Genomic DNA, 21367 nt, shown 5'->3' with positions numbered 1-21367 from the left:
CGAAATCTGTTTAATGTATAGAAGCCAGCCATGGGAACAGGGATGTGAGAAGAGCGTTCAAGGCAGTACAGAGTCTTAGAGAGCCTGATAAATACAAGGAACAGAAAAGATCTGTAATCCGAAGCACAGCACACTAGAAGGGGACCTGCAGGGGGCAGGAAGAGCCCGCTGGAAGCAGTCTGGCCTGGCCGTGGTATTAAAGAGTTGTGTACTAAATTAGATGTCCTCTAAGGTCCCTTCCAACAAAAAGATTGTAAGAATCTCTCAAAAATCGTTTGAGTTTCTGATTACTAACCATTAACTTTGTAAACAAACAACAGAATGCTTTTTAAAGTGGATTTCTCTTGCACTAAGAAAGACACCTAGAATTAAGCAATCTTGTCTCTGCATTGGCAAGCAGGTACCTACAAGAACTGACAGAAATGTCAGGCTTATAATTTATTTCATATATTATTAGTATTGAATTTAAGAGCTGCCTGAGCCTTGAATGTTTCCTCTGTTGCTGAAATTATAATCTTCATCTCAACGGGTCTTTTCTTCTTCCCAAAGAAAGTACAAAATCAGTTGAATCATGAGTTTTGTTTTTGTTTCTGGCATTGTTTTTTTTTTTTAAAGTTATACAATTTTTATTTATTTATTTATTTATTTATTTATGGCTGTGTTGGGTCTTCGTTTCTGTGCGAGGGCTTTCTCTAGTTGCGGCAAGTGGGGGCCACTCTTCATCGTGGTGCGCGGGCCTCTCATTATCGCGGCCTCTCTTGTTGCGGAGTACAGGCTCCAGACGCGCAGGCTCAGCAATTGTGGCCCACGGGCCTAGTTGCTCCGTGGCATGTGGGATCTTCCCAGACCAGGGCTCGAACCCGTGTCCCCTGCATTGGCAGGCAGACTCTCAACCACTGCGCCACCAGGGAAGCCCCTCTGGCATTGTTTTCATACATACAAATGAGAGAGCCATTTTGTCACTGAAATTGGATAGGAATGAATATGGTACATGACAAAATCTCTGCTATAATAAGAGAGTTCGAATGGTTTGAAAGCATCTTAAAACTCGTGATCCATGTACGGAAAGAAATCATTTCCATGGAAAGCACAGCCTTATGAAAAAAACATCCTACTCTCTTGCAGAGAATTCTCCATGTTGACTCTAAGTGAGGAGATAATGCACTCCTCACTCCTATTTAGTTTTCTTCCTTCATGGGACCACCTGACATATTTAATAGGATCTTCATTTTGCTTTATTCCCCCAATAGTGAAGAGCAATTTGATTCATCAATCCATTCTCTATAATTCAGTTCCCATTAAATCAAACTGATACTTGAGTATCATGAGTAAAATACACACAGTTTAATAGCATAAAAATTTCAAACTGTGAACAAATGTAGGGATACCAAGGGGGAAGGAGAAGTAGGATGAATTGGGAGATTGAGGTTGACATATACACACTGCTATACGTAAAACAGATAACTAATGAGAACCTACTGGATAGCTCAGGGAACTCTACTCATTGTTCTGTGGTGACCTAAATGGGAAGGAAATCCAAAAAAAGAGGGGATATATGTATACGTATGGCTGATTCACTTTGCTGTAAAGCAGAAACTGACACAGCAGTGTAAAGCAACCATACTCGGGCTTCCCTGGTGGCGCAGTGGTTGAGAATCTGCCTGCCAATGCAGGGGACACGGGTTCGAGCCCTGGTCTGGGAAGATCCCACATGCCGCGGAGCAACTAGGCCCGTGAGCCACAACTACTGAGCCTGCGTGTCTGGAGCCTGCGTGTCTGGAGCCTGTGCTCCGCAACAAGAGAGGCCACGATGGTGAGAGGCCCGCGCACCGCGATGAAGAGTGGACCCACTCGCCGCAACTAGAGAAAGCCCTCGCACAGAAACGAAGACCCAACACAACCAAAAATAAATAAATTATTAACTAAAAAAAAAAAAAAAAAGAGCAACTATACTCCAATTTAATTAATTAATTAATTAATTAATTAATTACTTTTTAAAAATTTCAAACTGTGAAACATGTAGCTTGCCTCCCCACCCTTTACCCTTAGAATCCTTCCACAAGGTAAGAAATCCAGTCAATGTATCTCCTACCCAGTTACCTGATATTTCTCCTAGCACTGCCAACCCTACTAAACTCCCAGCCCTTCCTGAGAATCTGAGGGCCTCAAGGTTCAGATAGAAAAAGGGAACTAAACTGGGATCAGAGAAATTCAGAGTTCACACTAACACTGTACTATTTAAGATACACTATTGGTGTAAAAGGTTTTGAAAGCACTTGCATGAAAATGTATCGATTTTATCATGGTTTCTATGGGATAATTTGTTCTGATCTCCAAATTCTAAATAACTGAATTTAGAACAAACTTACAGAAGCTGGGAGCCACCTAGATTTTGCTGGGTTGATGTGGATCAGAAAATGTGGTCTAAGTTACTGTCCTCTATTCCAAAAAAACCAAAAAACCAAAACAAACAAAAAACGCCACCAACCAAACAAAAAACAAAACGCTGACTTTCAGATGGAAAAAAAGAGAAGGAACTGAAGGTCAAGACTGTTGAAGAACACCTACAGGCTTCAAATGAATTCAAGACCATTGGCCTAGATACGTTTCATACCTGAAATGCTTTAAGACTCTGGAGATGAGATTGCTGAATCTCAGTGGTCTTGGGAAAGCCATAGGGAAAAGAAGATGAGAACAAAGACTGGCCTAGAGCAAATGCAGTCACATTTTTTCAGAAAAGGTAAACCAGTACATTCTTTAAACTCCACACCTGAGAACTTAAAAGTAAGCAATCATTCAATAAATATGTCTTGAGAGTTAACTATATGCCAGGCACTATGAGAGTCATATATCGGTAAAGGAAAGACACAAAACCCCTTACCTCACGGAGTTTATCAAAGGATCACACAATAAGTGTAAAACTGCAAATGTAAGTGCTATGAAAAAGAGATGTAAGGCTCTATAAGGGCTTGTACAGAGGTTTTCCACCTAATTAGGGAGGGTTGGCTTTTCCAGAGAAAGCTTTCAGTGGGCTGAGATCTGTAGGACAATTAGACATAAACTTACAGAGGAGGAGGGATGCACCAGGAGAAAATGATTTATGCAAAAGTCCCAGGTCAGGAGGGAACATGGCAAACACAAGAGACTCAAAGGTGGCAAGGGTTGGGTGGTTAATAACCCAGTACAAGGTGAGGCTGGAAAAACAGCAAGTTGTTTAAGTAGTTTTATCTTTATCATGAGACAGAGGGAACCACTGGAGGGTTTGAACAAGAATGGGAGATGGGTTCAGGGGGTGGTATGACAATCAGATGATTTGCATTTTTTTAAAAATTTTTTTTAAATTTATTATTTATTTATTTTTGGCTGTGTTGGGTCTTCGTTTCTGTGCAAGGGCTTTCTCTAGTTGCGGCAAGCGGGTGCCACTCTTCATCGCAATGCGCGGGCCTCTCACTGTGGCTCACGGGCCTAGTTGCTCCGCAGCATGTGGGATCCTTCCAGACCAGGGCTCGAACCCGTGTCCCCTGCATTGGCAGGCAGACTCTCAACCACTGCGCCACCAGGGAAGCCCAGATGATTTGCATTTTGAAAAGATCACACAAGCTACAGAGTAGAGAACGGCTCTGTGCCTGGAAGGGGAGCTATCAATTTGGGGGTTTAACAACTAGGAAGCCACTGCAACCACCCAGGTGAAAGGATAAGGGCGGGATGGACTAAACTGGTACACATGAAGAGAAATGGAAAGATTTAGGATATATTTGGAGGGGAAGCCAATACAGCTGGGGATGGATTAGAGATGGGAAGTGAGGGAAACAAATCAAAGATAACTTCTTGGTTTGGGGCTTGGGCTATGAGTAGATAGAGGTTGCTGCTTCTTGATGTGAGGAAAGCTAAAAAAGGAGCAGGTTAAGGGAAGGGAAGAAATTCAGGATTCCATTTTAGGCATGTTAAGTTTGAGTTTACATATCCATAAAAATGAAAAAGGCAAAAACCAAAGGAAAAAGAGAAATTTAAAAATGAGGAAGAGAATCTGCAACTTACATCACAAAAAGAAAGAACCCTAAAACATAAAATGTTCCTATCGCTTGATAAGAGGGGTAAGAAACCCAATTTTTAAAATGGGCAAAGTGATATGAACAAATAGTTCACAGAAGAGGAAACAGAAATGGCTCTTAAACATATAAAAGGTTACTCAAGTTTACATATAATAAAAACTGAAGATTAAAACTACACTGAGATACAATTTTTCAGATTAGCAAAACCCAAAACTAACGTACCATGTTGATGAACGCATGAGGGAATTAAGCTTACTCATATATTGCTGGTGGGAATGTATATAGATAGATAGATAGATACAACTTTTTGGAGGCCAATTTGATATCTTTCAAAACTAAAAACAAACATATTCTAATGACACAGCAATTACATTCCTAGGAATGTATCCTCAGAAAACACTCTCTCTCTCTCTCTCTCTCTCTCACACACACACACACACACACACACACACACACACACACACAAACACACGATAAGCATATGCTATTCACTGCAGCATTGTGTGTAAAAGCAAAAGAATGGAAACAACCTAAATATCAAGAGGGGCCTGATTAAATGAATTATGGTACATCCATTCAGTTATTTTAAGTTAGAAATGGAAGTGAAATACTCTAATATAGCATTTCACAAATTTGAATTTTCTCGATGATTTATTTTCCAATAAATCAAAACTAAACTTAAGATTGTATTCTAATTAAATACCACTTATATCTGTTTTGTACACTGATTCTATATATGATATATTTGAAAGAGGAGGTTTATTGCTATTTTTTGAAGTTTGAAAAATCTACTAATTGAAAAAGATAAAAGTACACGGTAGAGGGACTTCCCTGGTGGCACAGTGGTTGAGAATCTGCCTGCCAATGCAGGGGACACGGGTTCAAGCCCTGGTCTGGGAAGATCCCACATGCCGTGGAGCAACTAGGCCCGTGCGCCACAACTACTGAGCCTGCGCTCTAGAGCCCGTGAACCACAACTACTGAGCCGGCGTGCCACAACTACCGAAGCCCGCGCGCCTAGAGCCCGTGCTCCGCAACAAGAGAAGCCACTGCAAGGAGAAGCCCGCTCACCACAACAGAGAGTAGCCCCCGCTCACCGCAACTAGAGAAAGCCCGCGCGCAGCAACGAAGACCCAATGCAGCCAAAAATTAATTAATTAATTAATTAATTATTTTTTTAAAAGTACATGGTAGAGTTTATTGGTCCTGAAGACATCAAGCGATTTCAAACACTGTTAAATAATCTGGAAAATTCACAAAGGCTGCTTCCAGGCTAAACAATGTTAATGCTGTCACAAACTGATGTTATCAAGTCTCCGGATTCGTGGTAGACTGAAAATTACATCAGAAAGACTCTAAATCCTGGGTTTCTCTCACCAAGGCAAAGTATCAGCTTTATGGTTGACCTTGACAACTTTCATTTCCTCAGTTAAAAAATAAGGATCCTCTGTTGGAAGTCCCACAGTTTCATTTCTAAACACTCAGAACCTCTCAAACTGAAAATGAGTGTCAAAATTCTCAATTAATAAATGTCAGTTAATAAAGGACCAGTATAAAATATATATAGCCTACCTTCTCTCTTTTCATTTCAGTTCCAAATCACTTACCAAGGTAAGTTTCAAGAGCAATTGAGTAAAATCATTTTAGAACAAGGGAAGGAATGGAGTGATTACCTTTCAGCCTATTTCAGAAAAACTACAAAACCAGAATAAGTGGAATACTGCTGGCCAAACATCTGGTGATTAAGCTATTCCTGGGAGGGTCACTTATTTCAAAGAGAAAGAACAAATAGTAACTAGACAGCAGCAACTTTGCAAGGCATGAAAAAGAAGTCTGGGATATTTTCCAAATGGGTTGGGAGGAAGTTATTTTTATTTACAGAGATATTTGTGTCCTATTTAAAATACAGAAGGAACTCAAAAAATAAGAATTAAAAAAAAAAATCAAGCTAAAGATCTTGTACTTCCCCAGCTGTTTGTCCTAACTTTAGAAGGATAAGTAACACTACTTTGACCAAACAAAGAACAGTCAAAATTACAAGCAATTTTATCAAGGCCATTAATTGATGAAAGCATTCAATTAAGTTCAAGAGATTTGAACACATAACTAATAAATAATAAAAATTTAATATGTTAAAAGAAAAGAAAGATAGGTTCTTTCCCTCAAGGAAATTACAATTAAAAATAAAACAAAACAAAAGAAGATACGGTTAAGAGGACTTTTAGGCTATAGCTCTCTCCCACATACTAACTTAATATTAAGCTGAGCAGTCTCTTGAAGCTTTGGTTTGTTTCCATTTGTAAACTGAGGTTAAGTCACCCTGACACCAAATATGTGGCATCTTTTCCAACATCGAATCTCTAACACCTGGGCGTCCTACAATCTACTCTAACTACCCAGAGTTAACACCAGACTCCGCAGGTTTAAGGGCTCAGTCCCACAGACTTCCCTCACTTTAGATGCCAGTCACAAGTCCCGGGTCCCCAGGGCACCTGCACTTCTGTCTGACTCGGCTAAAAAATTTGGGGGTTCCCACAAACCCTTCCTCAGGTTTGATAATTCCCTAGAATGACTCACAGAACTCAAGAAAATGCTTTACTTACCATTACTGGTTTATTAGAAAGGATACAACTCAGGAACAGCCAAATCGAAGAGGTGCAATGGGCAAGTTACAGGGGGTGGAGGGAAGAGGAGCAAAGCTTCCATGACCTCCTAGGGTATATCACCTTCCCAGCACCTCCCAGCACTTCAATGTGTTCACCAACTCAGAACCTCCCCAAAGCCTGTTGTTTAGGGGTCTTCATGGAGGCTTTAGTACATAGGCATGACTGATTGAATCACTGGCCACTGGTAATTGAACTCAATCTCTGGCCCCCTCTTCTCCCCAGAGGTAGGGGATAGGACAAGGGGGCTGAAAGTTCTAACCTTCTAATCATGGCTAGTCCTTCTGGTGACCAGGCCCCATCCTGGTGTCATCTAGGGGCCTCTGCCAGAAGTCATCCATTAGCATACAAAAGACACTCATCACTCAGGAGATTCAGGTGACATCTTAAGACAAGAACAGAATATGAGACAGACAAAAGGGAAAAGGCATTCGAGGAAAAGTTCTTGCTAAAATAGGCCAAAAAAAAAAAAAAAAAGAAACCAGAAAACAAGGAGTGTTTATAGAACCCAAGTCATTCAGCTTCTCTGAAATCTAGGGCACAGGTCCAGGAATGACAGGAACAAGGCAGGGACTAAATCATTAAAGGCCTTGTATGCCATGCAACAGGTATGTTTCCCTATATTTTAAGAAAGGATTCAACTGCTGCACAAGACATTTGAAGGCTACTGCCATAGACAACAGTAAATCAAGAGCAGCTTTTTAGATGAGTACCTATCAGTATTATGTTTCAGAAAAATCACCATGGAGGCAGGAAGAGGGTTAGGGCAGAGACACTAATCAGAAAGCTACTGATTGATGGAGGCCAGGCAGAAAATGATGAAAATCTCAACTAAAGCAGCAGTGAGGAGAGAAAGGTGGATAGATTTGAGATTTTTAGGAGGTGTACTCAAAAGACACAGTGCCAACTTAAAAATAGTTGATGAATGAGTAATGGAGAGGTCTAGATGATTATAAAATTTCTGCCTTGACTACCGGGCATAACTGAAACTGGGAACATAGAGGAGCATATGGAAAACAATATTACATGATTGACAATTATGGGGTCATTTAATTGTCATTTATTATGGGAAGTTTTATACTGCACAATGCAGAGATATCATGGATAGCTGAATGAATACAAAGTTGAACTTCAGGTCAACAGTAAGGAATATAAGTCATACAAATTGAGAATATAAAAATCTCAAGATTTAACTTAATTTCCAACTTAAGGCAGCTTCATCAAGAATATAACCTGCTCTACGGGTATTCTCAGGCTCCATTATGAAGTCACTTCTCAGATGAATACATTATAATCACATCCTTTTAGAATCCTTAGAAAAGATGCCTTGGAAAGAGATGAGTTCATGTAATCATGGCATTTCATCTACCCAAAGCCAAAAACTTTGGAATCTTTCGGACCAAAGATTCTCAAACTATTTAGAATAATAGTCTAGTTTTTTTTTTAATCCCATGTAAATTATATTGTAAAATACAGTAAAAATGTTAAATTGCTATAAAAGTTTCTAAACTCTTAATTCACTTTTAAAATATTTTTATACAAAAATACTTAATATGTTTAAGACTCAATATTTTAAGTGTTAAAAGCGCCCTGACAGGGACTTCCCCAGTGGTCCAGTGGTTAAGACTCCTTGCTCCCAAAGCAGACGGCCCTGGTTCTATCCCTCATAGGGGAACTAAGATCCCGCATGCCGGAGGCGCAACCAAAAAATAAATAAATAAATAATGAATTTTAAAAAAAGAAAGAAAGAAAGTGTATTTTAAAACAAAAATGCCCTGACAATTCATAGTCCAGACAGGGATCCACTGACTCCTACAGAAAGAAACAAATTTTAAAACACATAACCATTATTTATAGTAAAAGACCATGACTTATTCTTTTTAGACTAAAGTTGTTATATCATTTTACTATCAAAAATTGTTAATTTCTTACTGCCTACCAAAATTCCAAATTTCTAAGGCAATGATGTCAAGGAAAATAGCTAAAGACATCTCTTTCACTCATTCATTCATTTGCTCACTCACTTATTCATTCAACAAATACCTACTGAACACCTATTAAGTAGGTTAGGGATCATCTCATCTGACCTTATTTTACAGAGGGGAAAATTTAGGCTCATAGTAGTTATGTTACTTAATCTGAAATTAACTATAACCTTCGGCAATTGCTTTCCTGTGAATTTAACTATAATTTTTGACAATCACCCACTCTTCCACTATAAGAATCCTTGGCTCCAAAGCAACTACACCTACTAATCAACACCTAGAACATGCCTTTTCACTTTCCCATTTCTATGCCTTTGTTCCAATCATTTCCCCACCCCTGCCCCCAGTCTTTGCCAACTGAAATATTAGCCATCATTTTTTTTAAAATCAAGTAAATTATAACTTCCTCTCTGTTCAGCCTAGCTAGAAGTTATTCTCTATAAACTCTGCGTTCTTTTTTAGTTAAGATTAACTAACAGATTCCCATGATAAAAATTCAAAAAGCCAGTCTATAAATTCTTACATACAGCACTTACATGACATTCATTACATACTTATTTAAACATTTATTGTTTGCATACACATCTATTTCCCTTAGATAAAACATAATTTCCTGGAAACTAGATACCATATCTCCACTATATCCTGTATCAGCATTTCAACTCTATTCTGCCTATCAACTGAGAGAGAATAATGATCCACATTTCTAAAAGAAAGATACAGGGATAAACAACTCTAACAATTCTTAAATAATTAAGAATTGACTACGCATATTTACAACAGTAACTGACAGAGAATGAACTTGTAAACAATATTACTGTCAATTACTATCTGTATGTGGATTAGCCACAGTACATTGTGCTTTACAGTTCCACAGTAGTAACTTAGTTACTTGTGTTTTTAATTCCATACATATGATACCTAAAGCCCTCTGAAATACAAACTACCATCTTCTTCTTCAGGGAATCAGAGAATCTTAAAAGCTAGAATAAACCATACCCATTCATTATAGGAATGAGGAAACAAAGCTTATATCAAAGTCTCCTAACCAGCTTCTGAGGAGGAGCTCTGCTCTAGCCTGACTGAAGGGCCCTCTCCCCATTCACAACAGAGTAGGTGGGAAAACTAGACAACTTCCTGGTTACCATGGTGCCTGCTCTTCAGTGTGGTATCATCATTTTCCTTGAAATAACTCCCACTTTACTTAATCATAGACACAGGATTCAATATTTTAAAGAAACCCATGCACATCCTGAATTTAAATACTGTCTATTGGGACTTCCCTGGTGGCGCAATGGTTAAGAATCTGCCTGCCAATGCAAGGGACACGGGTTCGATCCCTGGTCCGGGAAGATCCCACATGCCTGGAGCAACTGAGCCCGTGCGCCACAGCTAGTGAGCCTGCACCCTAGAGCCCGCGAGCCACAACTACTGAGCCCGCACACTTAGAGCCTGTGCTCCGCAACAAGAAGAGCCACCGCAGTGAGAAGCCTGTGCACCGCAATGAAGAGTAGCCCCTGCTCCCCGCAACTAGAGAAAGCTTGAGCACAGCAACGAAGACCCAACGCATAAATAAATAAATAAATAAATAAATAAATAAATAAATTTATTTTTAAAAATTGTCTATTATCTATTCTGAATAATGCAAACATATGCATGACTGTTAACATAAGCTAACATATCCTAATAATTTTAAAAATCAAAAGTGAATTTTCTTTTAGTTTCTACACTTTAATATGTCCTTCTTAGAAGATGAAATAACGTTATTTCAATAATCCAAGACTAATTAAGATGATGAACAATCAGGCCGAGTGTACTGCTTGTTGGCACAAACCCTTCCTCTACCTGGACCTTTCTATCTATTCTTCTGAGAATACTAACACACCTGGGTGTCAACCTTTATTAATTATGTGACCATGAGCAAGTTATTTAACCTCTTTAAGTCTCTTTTCTCATTCACTAAGAGGGACTAATACTACCTACTTATAGGTGAGGATTCAAGGTTATGTAAGTAGAGCCTCTGATGCACAGTAGCCATGTAATAAAAAAACAACTATTATTAGTAATTAAATAATAAGATTCATTTAACACAATAGATGACAGAAATAAGAAGGCTAATATCTCAAGAAAGTGGGATTTATCATCTCAGTTATGAGCCTGTGCTTAAAGAAATTCCCCAAATGAGACAAGTAAGTTATGTCAAGACCCATAAGGAATAATAGATTCATGAAATGTCATTAGCATTTTAAGAGCAATATTTTTATTAAAGTAAATAAAACATTTTTAAAGCAAGCAATATTTTAGTCTTGCCAGTTTTGATGACAATTAAATTACCTGCAAAGCACTGTTATTTTATTAAGTTGAAACAGTATCATTGGAAAATTTTCTACTCAGCCTAAACAATTTAGAACTATGCTAAATCTAGAACCACTTCTAAAATTTCATTGCACTATCAACATTATTGATAATTTACAGAGTCTTGTAAGCAAAGAAACCTTCAACTTACTTTATAAAGTAAATCATCTTCTGTTGTACCAAGACAAAAAACAAGAACTGACAAATCAAAGAGCCATCTATAAGCAGAATTGCTGAGGTATATTTGTAAAGCGCTTATTTGATGTGGAGGAAAGCAAATACACTTCAATTACCTTTAGCCCTATCAGATTTCATGAAAGAAACCACAGAAACAAGACACACACAAAGTACAGTCAGAGGACTACAAATGGGAAGTATTCTTCCTGAGCTATGGAAAATAAAATGAGGCTTCATTTTCAAAAGATAAAATACAGAGAGAAGAGGTGAGTCACTGAGTCTAAACTCCAAAGAAAAGTGTTATCAATTAATTACTATCAAAGAATAAAGAAAACATGATGGAGGCAAGTGAAGATTATTATTTAGAACTAGGGGAAGGGATAAACTGGAAGACAGGGATTAACACATACACACTACTATATATAAAATAGATAACTAATAAGGACCTACTGTATAGCACAGGGAACTCTACTCAATACCCTGTAATGGCCTATCTGGGAAAAGAACCTAAGAGTGGATATGTGTATATGTATGACTGATTCACTTTTCTGTAGAGCAGAAACTAACACAACATTGTAAATCAACTATACTACAATAAAAATTAATTTAAAAAAATATTCTAAGACTATGTCTGAGAGGTACATCTAACTCTCCAGAATACTTCAGTCATTATCAGTGAATGTTCTTAAAAGAAATTAGAAGAGATTCTCCAACTCTAGAGAAGAAAAAAAGGAAAATTAAATGGGAAATAGACAAATGAACCCCCACCCCATTACGGACTGTAGGAAGGAGATAAATGAAAACGATTTTCAGCACTTTCTATCTTTCATCATGTCCTTACTCCCCTACCCTGTCAGATCATCCATTAAAAAAAAAAATCAACTAGAAAGTGTTACACATGCACTGCAGAGACAGAAAGCAGACCTGGAGCACAAAGGATGTAGTGGGAGTCTGAGAACAGCAGACCACTTAATTTTGCTGGCTGAATGTATCAACCTAGCTAACAAATTTTTGAGGCTCTGTATTTCAAAGAGTCTAGACATTCTCAAATTAAAATCTCTTGCAAAAGGTCATCTCCTTTTATTCACCATTACTAGAATGGAGTATGAACATTTCAGAAAGTCAGCAGAAAGTCTTATGGCATACTCGGTTATTTTTAATCCCAAATCCACCAAAGACTATGTAGTTATTCATATTTAAATTTTGAAATAAATAAATAAGGAACTTCCCTGGTGGTCCAGTGGTTAAGAATCCACCTTCCAATGCAGGGGACGCGGGTTCGATCCCTGGTCAGGGAGCTAAGATCCCACACGTCATGGGGCAACTAAGCCCACGCGCCTCAACTAGAGAGCCCGCAAGCAGCAACTACAGAGCCCACATGCTCTGGAGCCCGCGTGCCACAACGAAGAGCCCACGCGCCACAACGAAGAGCCCACGCGCCGCCACAACAAAAGATCCCGCATGCCGCAACTAAGACCCGACGCAGCCAAAAATAAATAAATAAATAAATATTTTTTTAAAATAAATTTTGTACCTGTTTTCCTCTCCAAAATTTGAATATTTTCTGACCTGTAATTAATTTATTGGGATTGTAAAACTTTAATAACAAAGAGAAAAATCAGTAAATAAGGTACAGAGAAACTATAATAAAATACATTAGGAAAAGGCCATGGTGTTAATAAGAAAAAGAAGAAAAGTTATTCAAAGTACAGCATTTTAAATCCTCAAGTGATAATAGCATACGAACAGTTCCTCAGTAAATACCATAAGAAAATGGAAATCTTGAGGCTCAAAGTATTATAACATCCTCATCATCTACTGATGAGATGAATCTGAAAGAGCAGCCCAAAATGGGAAGCACAATGCACTGGATCATTCTATTGTAAACTTGGTCCACCTGGGAACTGTGTTTCCCAGAATTTCCTTCCCTGTACAGTATACCGACTTAGAGATGGCCAAACTCTTGGAAGGTCTTTACGATAGGACATGGTGAGAATAAATGCAGAGGTGCCTGGGGCAGGTTTCAGCTTGTCCTCAACTCTCCTTTTAGCCCCTCTGTGTCCAGCTCTTCTTCTTCACCTGATCAACAGTGGCCTAAGACCCAACAACAGATGCCTGACTCTGGGCTTTGTACCCAGGGAAGCAACAGCTACACAGAGGCAACAGCCTTCCACAGACCTCTCCAGGATCATCCTCTTTGCATTCTCACTTTGATGTCTGTATACACTTGCTTCTTAAAATTTTCCCACTAAGTTCTGACTTACACGCCTGTACCAGTAATTCAGGAGGCTCTATTAGTGACTATTTTTCTGATCCTTCTGCTTCCTGATTTTCACATTCCCAGCAACTCCTACAATCTGTATACAGTCTGAGTACTATAATAAATCCCTTATTCAATAACACTCACAGCGGTTCAATTTCTCATACTGAATCCTGAGCAATATACTCAAAATTCAGCAATTAATTTGTAATCCAGCAGTACTGACAGAATGGACTGAATGACTGAAAGCCATTTCCCTGTTAATACTAAGCTGAATTTTTCCTGAGATAACCAGGTACACTTCATCCATTTACTTCTATAAGTGGGAAATGTTCTCTGCTTTCTATCAAGTGATTCCTAAAAAAGACTGCTCAATTACTTTCATCTTTAATTATTTTCCTACATATAGCACATAAAAATATATATTAAATAATCCAAATTATAGTATTTGTTTATTCCAAGTTGTTTTAATAAGTGTTAATGTTTCAGTTTATTTAAGTGTTGTTTTAATCAATTTGTCATCTGGGGACTTGCTAAGAGAAGAGACAAATGGACTAAAAATTAATTATTTTTAAGAAGTCTTCTGTGAATTGGGCCCATGAATTCTAATTATAAAATTATAAAAATACAAAACTTATCAAGTAGTCACTAGAAACATCTTCCCCCAAAAAAGAAACAAATATATACTAAGCACTCAAGGCCTGAACTAGATACTAGTAAGTCTGATTCAACAATATATATATTTTTTAAAGTCACGTTTTCTAAAGATTCCCCAAGCTCTATTTGGAACTTAACCTTAACAGCCTAACATACATTTTTATACAGCTTTTATAAATTATCAACTATTTCTTTCATGACTATGACATTAAGATATCCTATAGTTAGCCTACCACATTCAAGGGCATAAAAACAACTCACAATTGAGAAGATATACTGCCATAAGGAAGAACTATAATTAAATACCAGATTCAGGTACCGATCTCTAAAGTGCTCCCTGTGACTGAGAAAAATTACTATATATGAAAACCCAGCTTTATAAGTAGCTAAAATATGCATGGAGTGGAGAGGGAAAGATCAGGAAATATTATTCATGCTAATAAATGAACCTTTGTTTTACAAAAGGAGTCACCTCATAACTTATTTGAAAGGAAGATCCTTAAGGAGTGTTTAAAATTATTCCATCTAGAAAAACTCTCAGAAACAGACTATTTTACAAGATAGTGTTATTCTATAAAAACACATTAAAAACTGTAAAAGCTAGCATTTGTGTTTACTTAAGGCCCACCGTTGGGCTTCTACCCACAAAATGGTAGAGAATTTATATTTTGGGTGGAAAGGATTTCTTTAGCCCCCTGTATAAATTTCCAACTCAAGAAAGGCACATACAACTAATAAAATGACTCAGTAAAACACCACTGGGAAAATAAATAAGTAGCATTTTACTCTATGTGGCTTTCTACAGAATCCTAAAACATTTACTCTAAAGATAAATTTTACTTACAGTGTCAATACATTTTGAAAAGAATACAGAGCATTCTGAATTATTAAGGTCACAATTTTTTTTAACTTAAATCAGTCTCACACCCCATCCATTTGCTGTTTATAATTACAGCTATTTTTTTAAGATAGAAAACTGCAAATTGAATTCAAATATATCATGCTCTAAAATTAGAACAAGATTTTCCTCTAAACTTGATCTTTTAAAAATTGTAATCTAGAGGAATAATAAAATTATTTTACCTGCTAGATTGGTTAAAGACACTAATATTTTTAATGAGCACATTTGAGTCATCACTTGCAATAGTTTCTAAAAGTTTTCTAAAGTCTAATGACAATTTGCACACATACCACGTTAACTGAACACCCATCACGCGTAAAGTGTTGTGAAAGGGGGGGTGGTGGTGGTGAGGATTTCATTCCACGACAGTAATTACAGCTGCAGCTTCTGTTTGCCCATTCCCATAATTCCCAAAATAGTCAATAGAGCCCTTGCTTGTCATAATTGCCTCTTGCTGGTCCATCACTACAGCTCCATTTTGCTACCACTGAAATTCCACAGCCAGGATGGCACAGACTCCCCTGTGGAGAGGAGCCTGCAGAGGTTGTCTGTTTTAAGCTGCAATCACTTTTTCCTGAGACTCCTCAGCATCTGTTGGCTACCTCACTGACAGTAGCCCACAGACTCCTCCAGTTCAGAGAGGCACGCATGACATTGCCAGAGGACAAGCTGCAACAAGACTCTGATCCCTCAGCTGCAACCCACCAAGTTACTAGTCAACTTGGAATTTTCCTCCATGAAACGCTATCTGACACTTCCCCACACTGACACTCATACGCCACTTCTCTCCCCACGCAGTTCTGAGAGTTCTTCCTGCAATTCGTCTCTATTGGCACCACATGGCATTACCCTGGCAAGCCAATGCCCTCTGCAAAGTGGAGAGCTCCCTGGGCTACCTTGGGTGGGTGGCTTCTAGGAATGATGCTTAAGACAGCACATGAGAGGTACGCTGTGGCTTCACTAGTGACTCCACTACTTTGAGGAATAATTTAAACTACTGATAAGCTTTCATACATAAGTCCTTGGGATACACATTAAGAGTTCTCACCACTAAAACTAAATTTTAAAGGTTTAAAATAAAGATTTTTATAAGATCTGTTTATATAGCCTTTAGGGACATTAATGATGTCTCAAAAGATATTAGTACCTTTCTCTGGGCTTCATGGCTGTTGAAGTACCCAGAGATTTGGGTTTAAATTCAAAGGCAAATCAAAAATAAGAATGGAATACAGTTTGAACTTTTTATTTAAGAAAAATTTCTGCTTCCAGTAAAGCTGCCTGCGTAATTCAGGCAAACCGTTCCACTGCAAACAAGTAGAAAGCTGGACAAAAATATGACAACTGGGATTGAAGGGAAAAAACTATTATTCAGACTGTACATATAGAAAATCCAAAATAAGCTATAAACTATCAGAAAAAAATCAGTTTATCAAAACTGAGGGATACAAAAGATAATATCTAGAAATCAACTGTATTTCTATATACCAGCAATAAAGTTAGAAAATGAATTTTTAATACCATTTACAATACCATCAAAAAATATCAAATTCCTATCAAAAACAGAAAGAAAAGTGGTAAACCTCTACACAGAAAGCTAAAGAAAACAGTATTTTTAAAAATTAAAGGACACCTAATAAGTGAAGGGATGTTCCATGTTCTTGAGATTTAACATTGTAAAGATGTCAATTCTATCCAAATTGATCTAGAGATCCAATAGAATCCCAAGCAATCCTAACAAGTTTTTAAATGGAAATTTGTAGGCTGGTTCAAAAATGTATAAAGAAATGCAAATGGCCAAGGAAAACAAGACACCTCGAAGAATAACAAAAAGACTTTCTCTCCAGATATCAGGACTTATTACGAAGCACAGTCATTAAGACAATGTATAAGACAAAGAGATGAAAGGAAAGAACAGAAAGCACAGAAATATCATACGTGAAATGGATGCTTTTTGTACAATAATGTTGTCACTGCAGACCAGTGAGGAAAGTTTAATCTTTGCAATAAATGGTACTAAGACATTTGGATATGCATAAAGGAAAACAAAATTAAAATTGACCTCTAACTCATACCATATACAACATTAATTTCAGATGGATTATAGATCTCAATGTAAAAGTCAAAACAATAAAGCTCCTAAAAGATAATGTAGGAGAATATCTCTTTGTGCATACAAGCACCAACCAATAAGGACAGATAAACTAGACACAGAGTAAATCACATGTTACACACACACACATTTTTTTAAATGGTCAGTGCATGGTGATAATAAAAAGCAGACCAACTTTTAGTCAGTAGTTACATGGATTTTAAATTCTCTATAGAAAATGCACTGTGGACTGTCTGAACCCGGGGCAGAACACACCCATTTCTCCTAGCCCTTGATACACTACTAACTTTGGCCGGCGGGGGGGTGGGGGGTGGGTGGGGGGGGTGGGGGGGGGTGTCAGTGTTTATGTGTTCACCTGGGTCAAGTTACATAAGTGTTGGCTTTGTGACAATTCACTGATGTCTTGTATACCTTAAGTGTTTATCATGCTTCACTATAAAATAGTTTAAAAAGTCAATGGATTGAAAATGGCAAAATTTCTTTCTTTTTTATGGCTGAGTAATATTCCTCTGTGTGTGTCTGTGTGTCTCGTGTGTGTGTGTGTGTATCACATCTTTATCCATTCATCTGTTAACGGACACTTAGGTTGCTTACATCTTGGCTATTGTAAATAATGCTGTTATGAACACTGAGGTACATGTATCTTTTTGAATTAGTGTTTTCATTTTCTTTGGACGTATACCCAGGAGTGGAATTGCTGGATCATATGGTAGTTCTATTTTTAGGTTTTTTGTTACTTTTGTTTTAGTTTTTTTGTTATTTGTGGTCTTTTTGATGATAGCCATTCTGACAGGTGTGAGGTGATATCTCATTGTGGTTTCGATTTGCATTTCTCTGATGATTAGTGATGAAAAGCATCTTTTCATGTGCTTGTTGACCATCTCTATGTCTTCTTTGGAAAAATGTCTATTCAGGTCTTCTGCCCATTCTTTAATCATAGTGCTTGGGGTTTTTTGATATTGAGTTATATGAGCTGTTTATATATTGTGGATATTAATCTCTTATTGGTAATATCATTTGCAAATATTTTCTCCCATTCAGTAGGTTGTTTTTTTGTTTTGTGGATGGAAATTTTACCATTTGCAACAACACAGATGGACCTGGAGAGTATTATGCTTACTGAAATAAGTCAGAGCAAGACAAATACTGTATGTTATCACTTATATGTGGAATCTAAAAAAAAAATAGAACTGGTGAGTATAACAAAAAAGAAACAGCCTCACAGATATAGAGAACAAATTAGAAGTTACCAGTAGGAAGAAGGAAGGGGAAGGGGCAAGATAGGGGTAGGGAATTAAGAGGTATGAACAACTATGTATAAAATAAGCAACAAGGATATATTGTACAGCACAGAGAATATAGCCAATATTTTATAATAACTATAAATGGATATAACCTATAAAATTTTTGAATCACTGTATGCTGTACACCTGAAACTAATATAATATTGTAAATCAATTATACCTCAATTTTTTTAATTAAAAAAATTTAAAAGAAAAAAGTCAATGAATGAGTATGTACACCTCTTAATTTACAAAATAATAATAAAAAAAGAGACAAAAGTTGAATACCCTTAATATGTTAGTGTGGTATTGTGACAAGAATAAGAAATACATACTTGGTCTTTGTTCCACTGTTTCTGGCACAGCACTCCTAAAACTCTTGGAATTTCCTAAGGGATGAAAGCAACAAAGGTGTCTCTTCTTATGGTAATGAGGTGACTTAGAAAGCCCCTAGGTAACCTAAGGGTGGGGGTGGCTTGCCAGTGGAGACAACCACATGATCAGAGGGTTGGAACTTTCAGTCCTACCGCCACCCTACCTCTGGGGAGGGGGGAGGGGCTGGAGAATGAGTTCAATCATCAGTGGCCAATGATCTAATCAATCATGCTACCTAATGAAGACCCCATAAAAACCCAAAGGGACAGGGTTCGGAGAGCTTCCGGGTTGGTGAACATGTGGAGATTTGGTCAGAGTGGCAGTCTCAGAGAGGGCATGGAAGCTCCACGTCCCCTCCCTTCCCCCATACCTTGCCCTATGCATCTCTTCCATTTGGCGGGTCCCTGAATTATATCCTTTTATAATAAACTGCTAATCTAGGAAGTAAAATGTTTCTCTGAGTTCTGTGAGCCGCTCTAGGAAATTAATCTAACACAAGGAGGGGTCATTAGAACCTCCAATCTGCAGCCAGCCAGTCAGAAGCCCAGGTGACCACCTGGACATGTGACTGGCATCTGAAAGGGGGGGCAGTCCTTTAGGACTGAGCCCTTAACTTGTGGGATCTGATGCTATCTCCAGATAGTGTCAAAATTGAGTTGAATTGTAGGACACCCAGCTGATGATGGAGGATTGCTTGGTGGTATGGGAAACACACACACACACATACACACACACACACACACACGAATTAGATGCAGAATCCTAGTTGATGATCAGAAGTGGAATTGGTCCCAGAATTGTAGTAGCATCTTACAAATCAGTATAACGTAAACACTCAAAGAGAAAACAGAAAAAGAACAGATATAAACCGACCTTTCACAAAAGAAATACAACTGTCTAATAAATCGATGAAAGCCTGTTCAATCTCACTAGTCATCAATTAAGTAAAAAAAAAAAAGAGAGAGCGAAATCTCTTTTAACCTATCAGGCTGGTAATGATTAAGTAACTGACAAATATCTAGTGCTCTTTCTTGGGAAAATGTGAACTCACATTCACAGTAGGTAGAAATATAAAGGTTTCTGGAAAGTAATCTGGCAATAGGTATCAACATTTTAAATGTGTGAGTACCATTTGATTCAAAAATCCATCCTACTTCTAGAGATTTATGCTAAGGAGACCATCAGACAAATGGACAAAGATGGATACTGCAAAGGCTGTATACTGCAGTGCTATTCATAATAATCAACAACAAAAAACCACCTAGCATTAGTCAATGTAGGATTGATAAAGTAAACGATATCACATCATATAAATGGAAAATCATACCACTACTAAAATTATTTAACTATATTCAGTGATACAGAAAAATGGCCATAATATTTTAAGTAAAAAAAAAAAAATCATACTATAGAACATGGTATATTCTGTCCATGAAAAAAACCTTTTTCACAAAACTAAGAAATGAGCCAACTGTACTCCACATCTCTGCTTGTCGCTTAAGAAATTCACTGGTAGCTAGCTGCCTATTTAAAAAGAGAATTCTGGAACTTGCTATTGGCCTATGTATGAGACCATTTTATGTCCAATATTAATTGGTTCTCATAAGACACAAGAATAACCTTGTTATTCTAATAAAAGACACAACGTTCCACCTTTTTCGTCTTAAAATATAGTTGGGGAGCAGCCGCCGCCTCTTGGGCCGCACTCCCGGCCGCCCCTCCTTCTCCTCGCAGTGCCACACCGCCGGAGGCCGAGCGGCCTCAGCCGTGGGCACTATAGCTTCTGGAGTTACAGTGAATGATGAAGTCATCAACGTTTTTAATGATGTGAAAGTAAGGAAATCTTCTACACAAGAGGAGATCAAAAAAAACAAAGAAAGCAGTTCTCTTCTGTTTAAGCGATGACAAAAGACAAATAATTGTAGAGGAAGCAAAGCAGATCTTGGGCTCCTGAAAGTGCACCTTTAAAAAGGAAGATGATTTATGCTAGCTCTAAAGATGCCATTAAAAAGAAATTTACAGGTATTAAACATGAGTAGCAAGTAAATGGCTTGGATGATATAAAGGACCATTCAACACTTGGAGAGAAATTGGAAGGCAAGGTAGTAGTTTCACTTGAAGGAAAACCCTTATAAAATGACAGTCAAGTGCCATCTGGATCTTAAGGAGCTTCCATTTCTCCAGCTCAGTCAATTGGAATAGTATTAGGTTTTGTTTTTTTTCCTTCCTCTTCCCACTGGGTCCTTCCAACACAATGAATGAAGGAAGTATCATTCATGTAAGCAGACTATCAAGAGATTGCCATTAGACTGTTTAATACTGTTACTTTTATGTAGAACCCAAGGAACGCCTTCCCATCATATTTTAGCCAGAACAACTGGTTATGCCTCCCTTGCAGCAAGCACTACAATGAATGTGACTGTCAATGTGAATAGCTTAGAACACTACAAAGGGTTAAGCTAATTGAATGCCTTGAAAGTATTATCCACTGGTGAGATGGTAAACTTTATTCAGTATTATTTATAGTTGCACTTGACTGAAGTTCTGTG

General features: G+C 37.8%; 1 protein-coding gene and 1 pseudogene across 2 annotated transcripts in view; one reads left to right on the top strand and one right to left on the bottom strand.

Moving 5' to 3' along the window:
- Positions 1-21367, bottom strand: part of CDKL5 (cyclin dependent kinase like 5) — a 185763-nt gene that overhangs the window by 134102 nt on the left and 30294 nt on the right. The gene's annotated exons all lie outside the window — the stretch shown is intronic.
- Positions 7315-21034, top strand: LOC137756233 (cofilin-2 pseudogene; annotated as a pseudogene).

This window comes from Eschrichtius robustus, chromosome X (assembly GCF_028021215.1).
Source record: "Eschrichtius robustus isolate mEscRob2 chromosome X, mEscRob2.pri, whole genome shotgun sequence".
Classification (NCBI taxonomy): domain Eukaryota; kingdom Metazoa; phylum Chordata; class Mammalia; order Artiodactyla; family Eschrichtiidae; genus Eschrichtius; species Eschrichtius robustus.
This window is presented reverse-complemented; position numbering and strand designations above follow the sequence as displayed.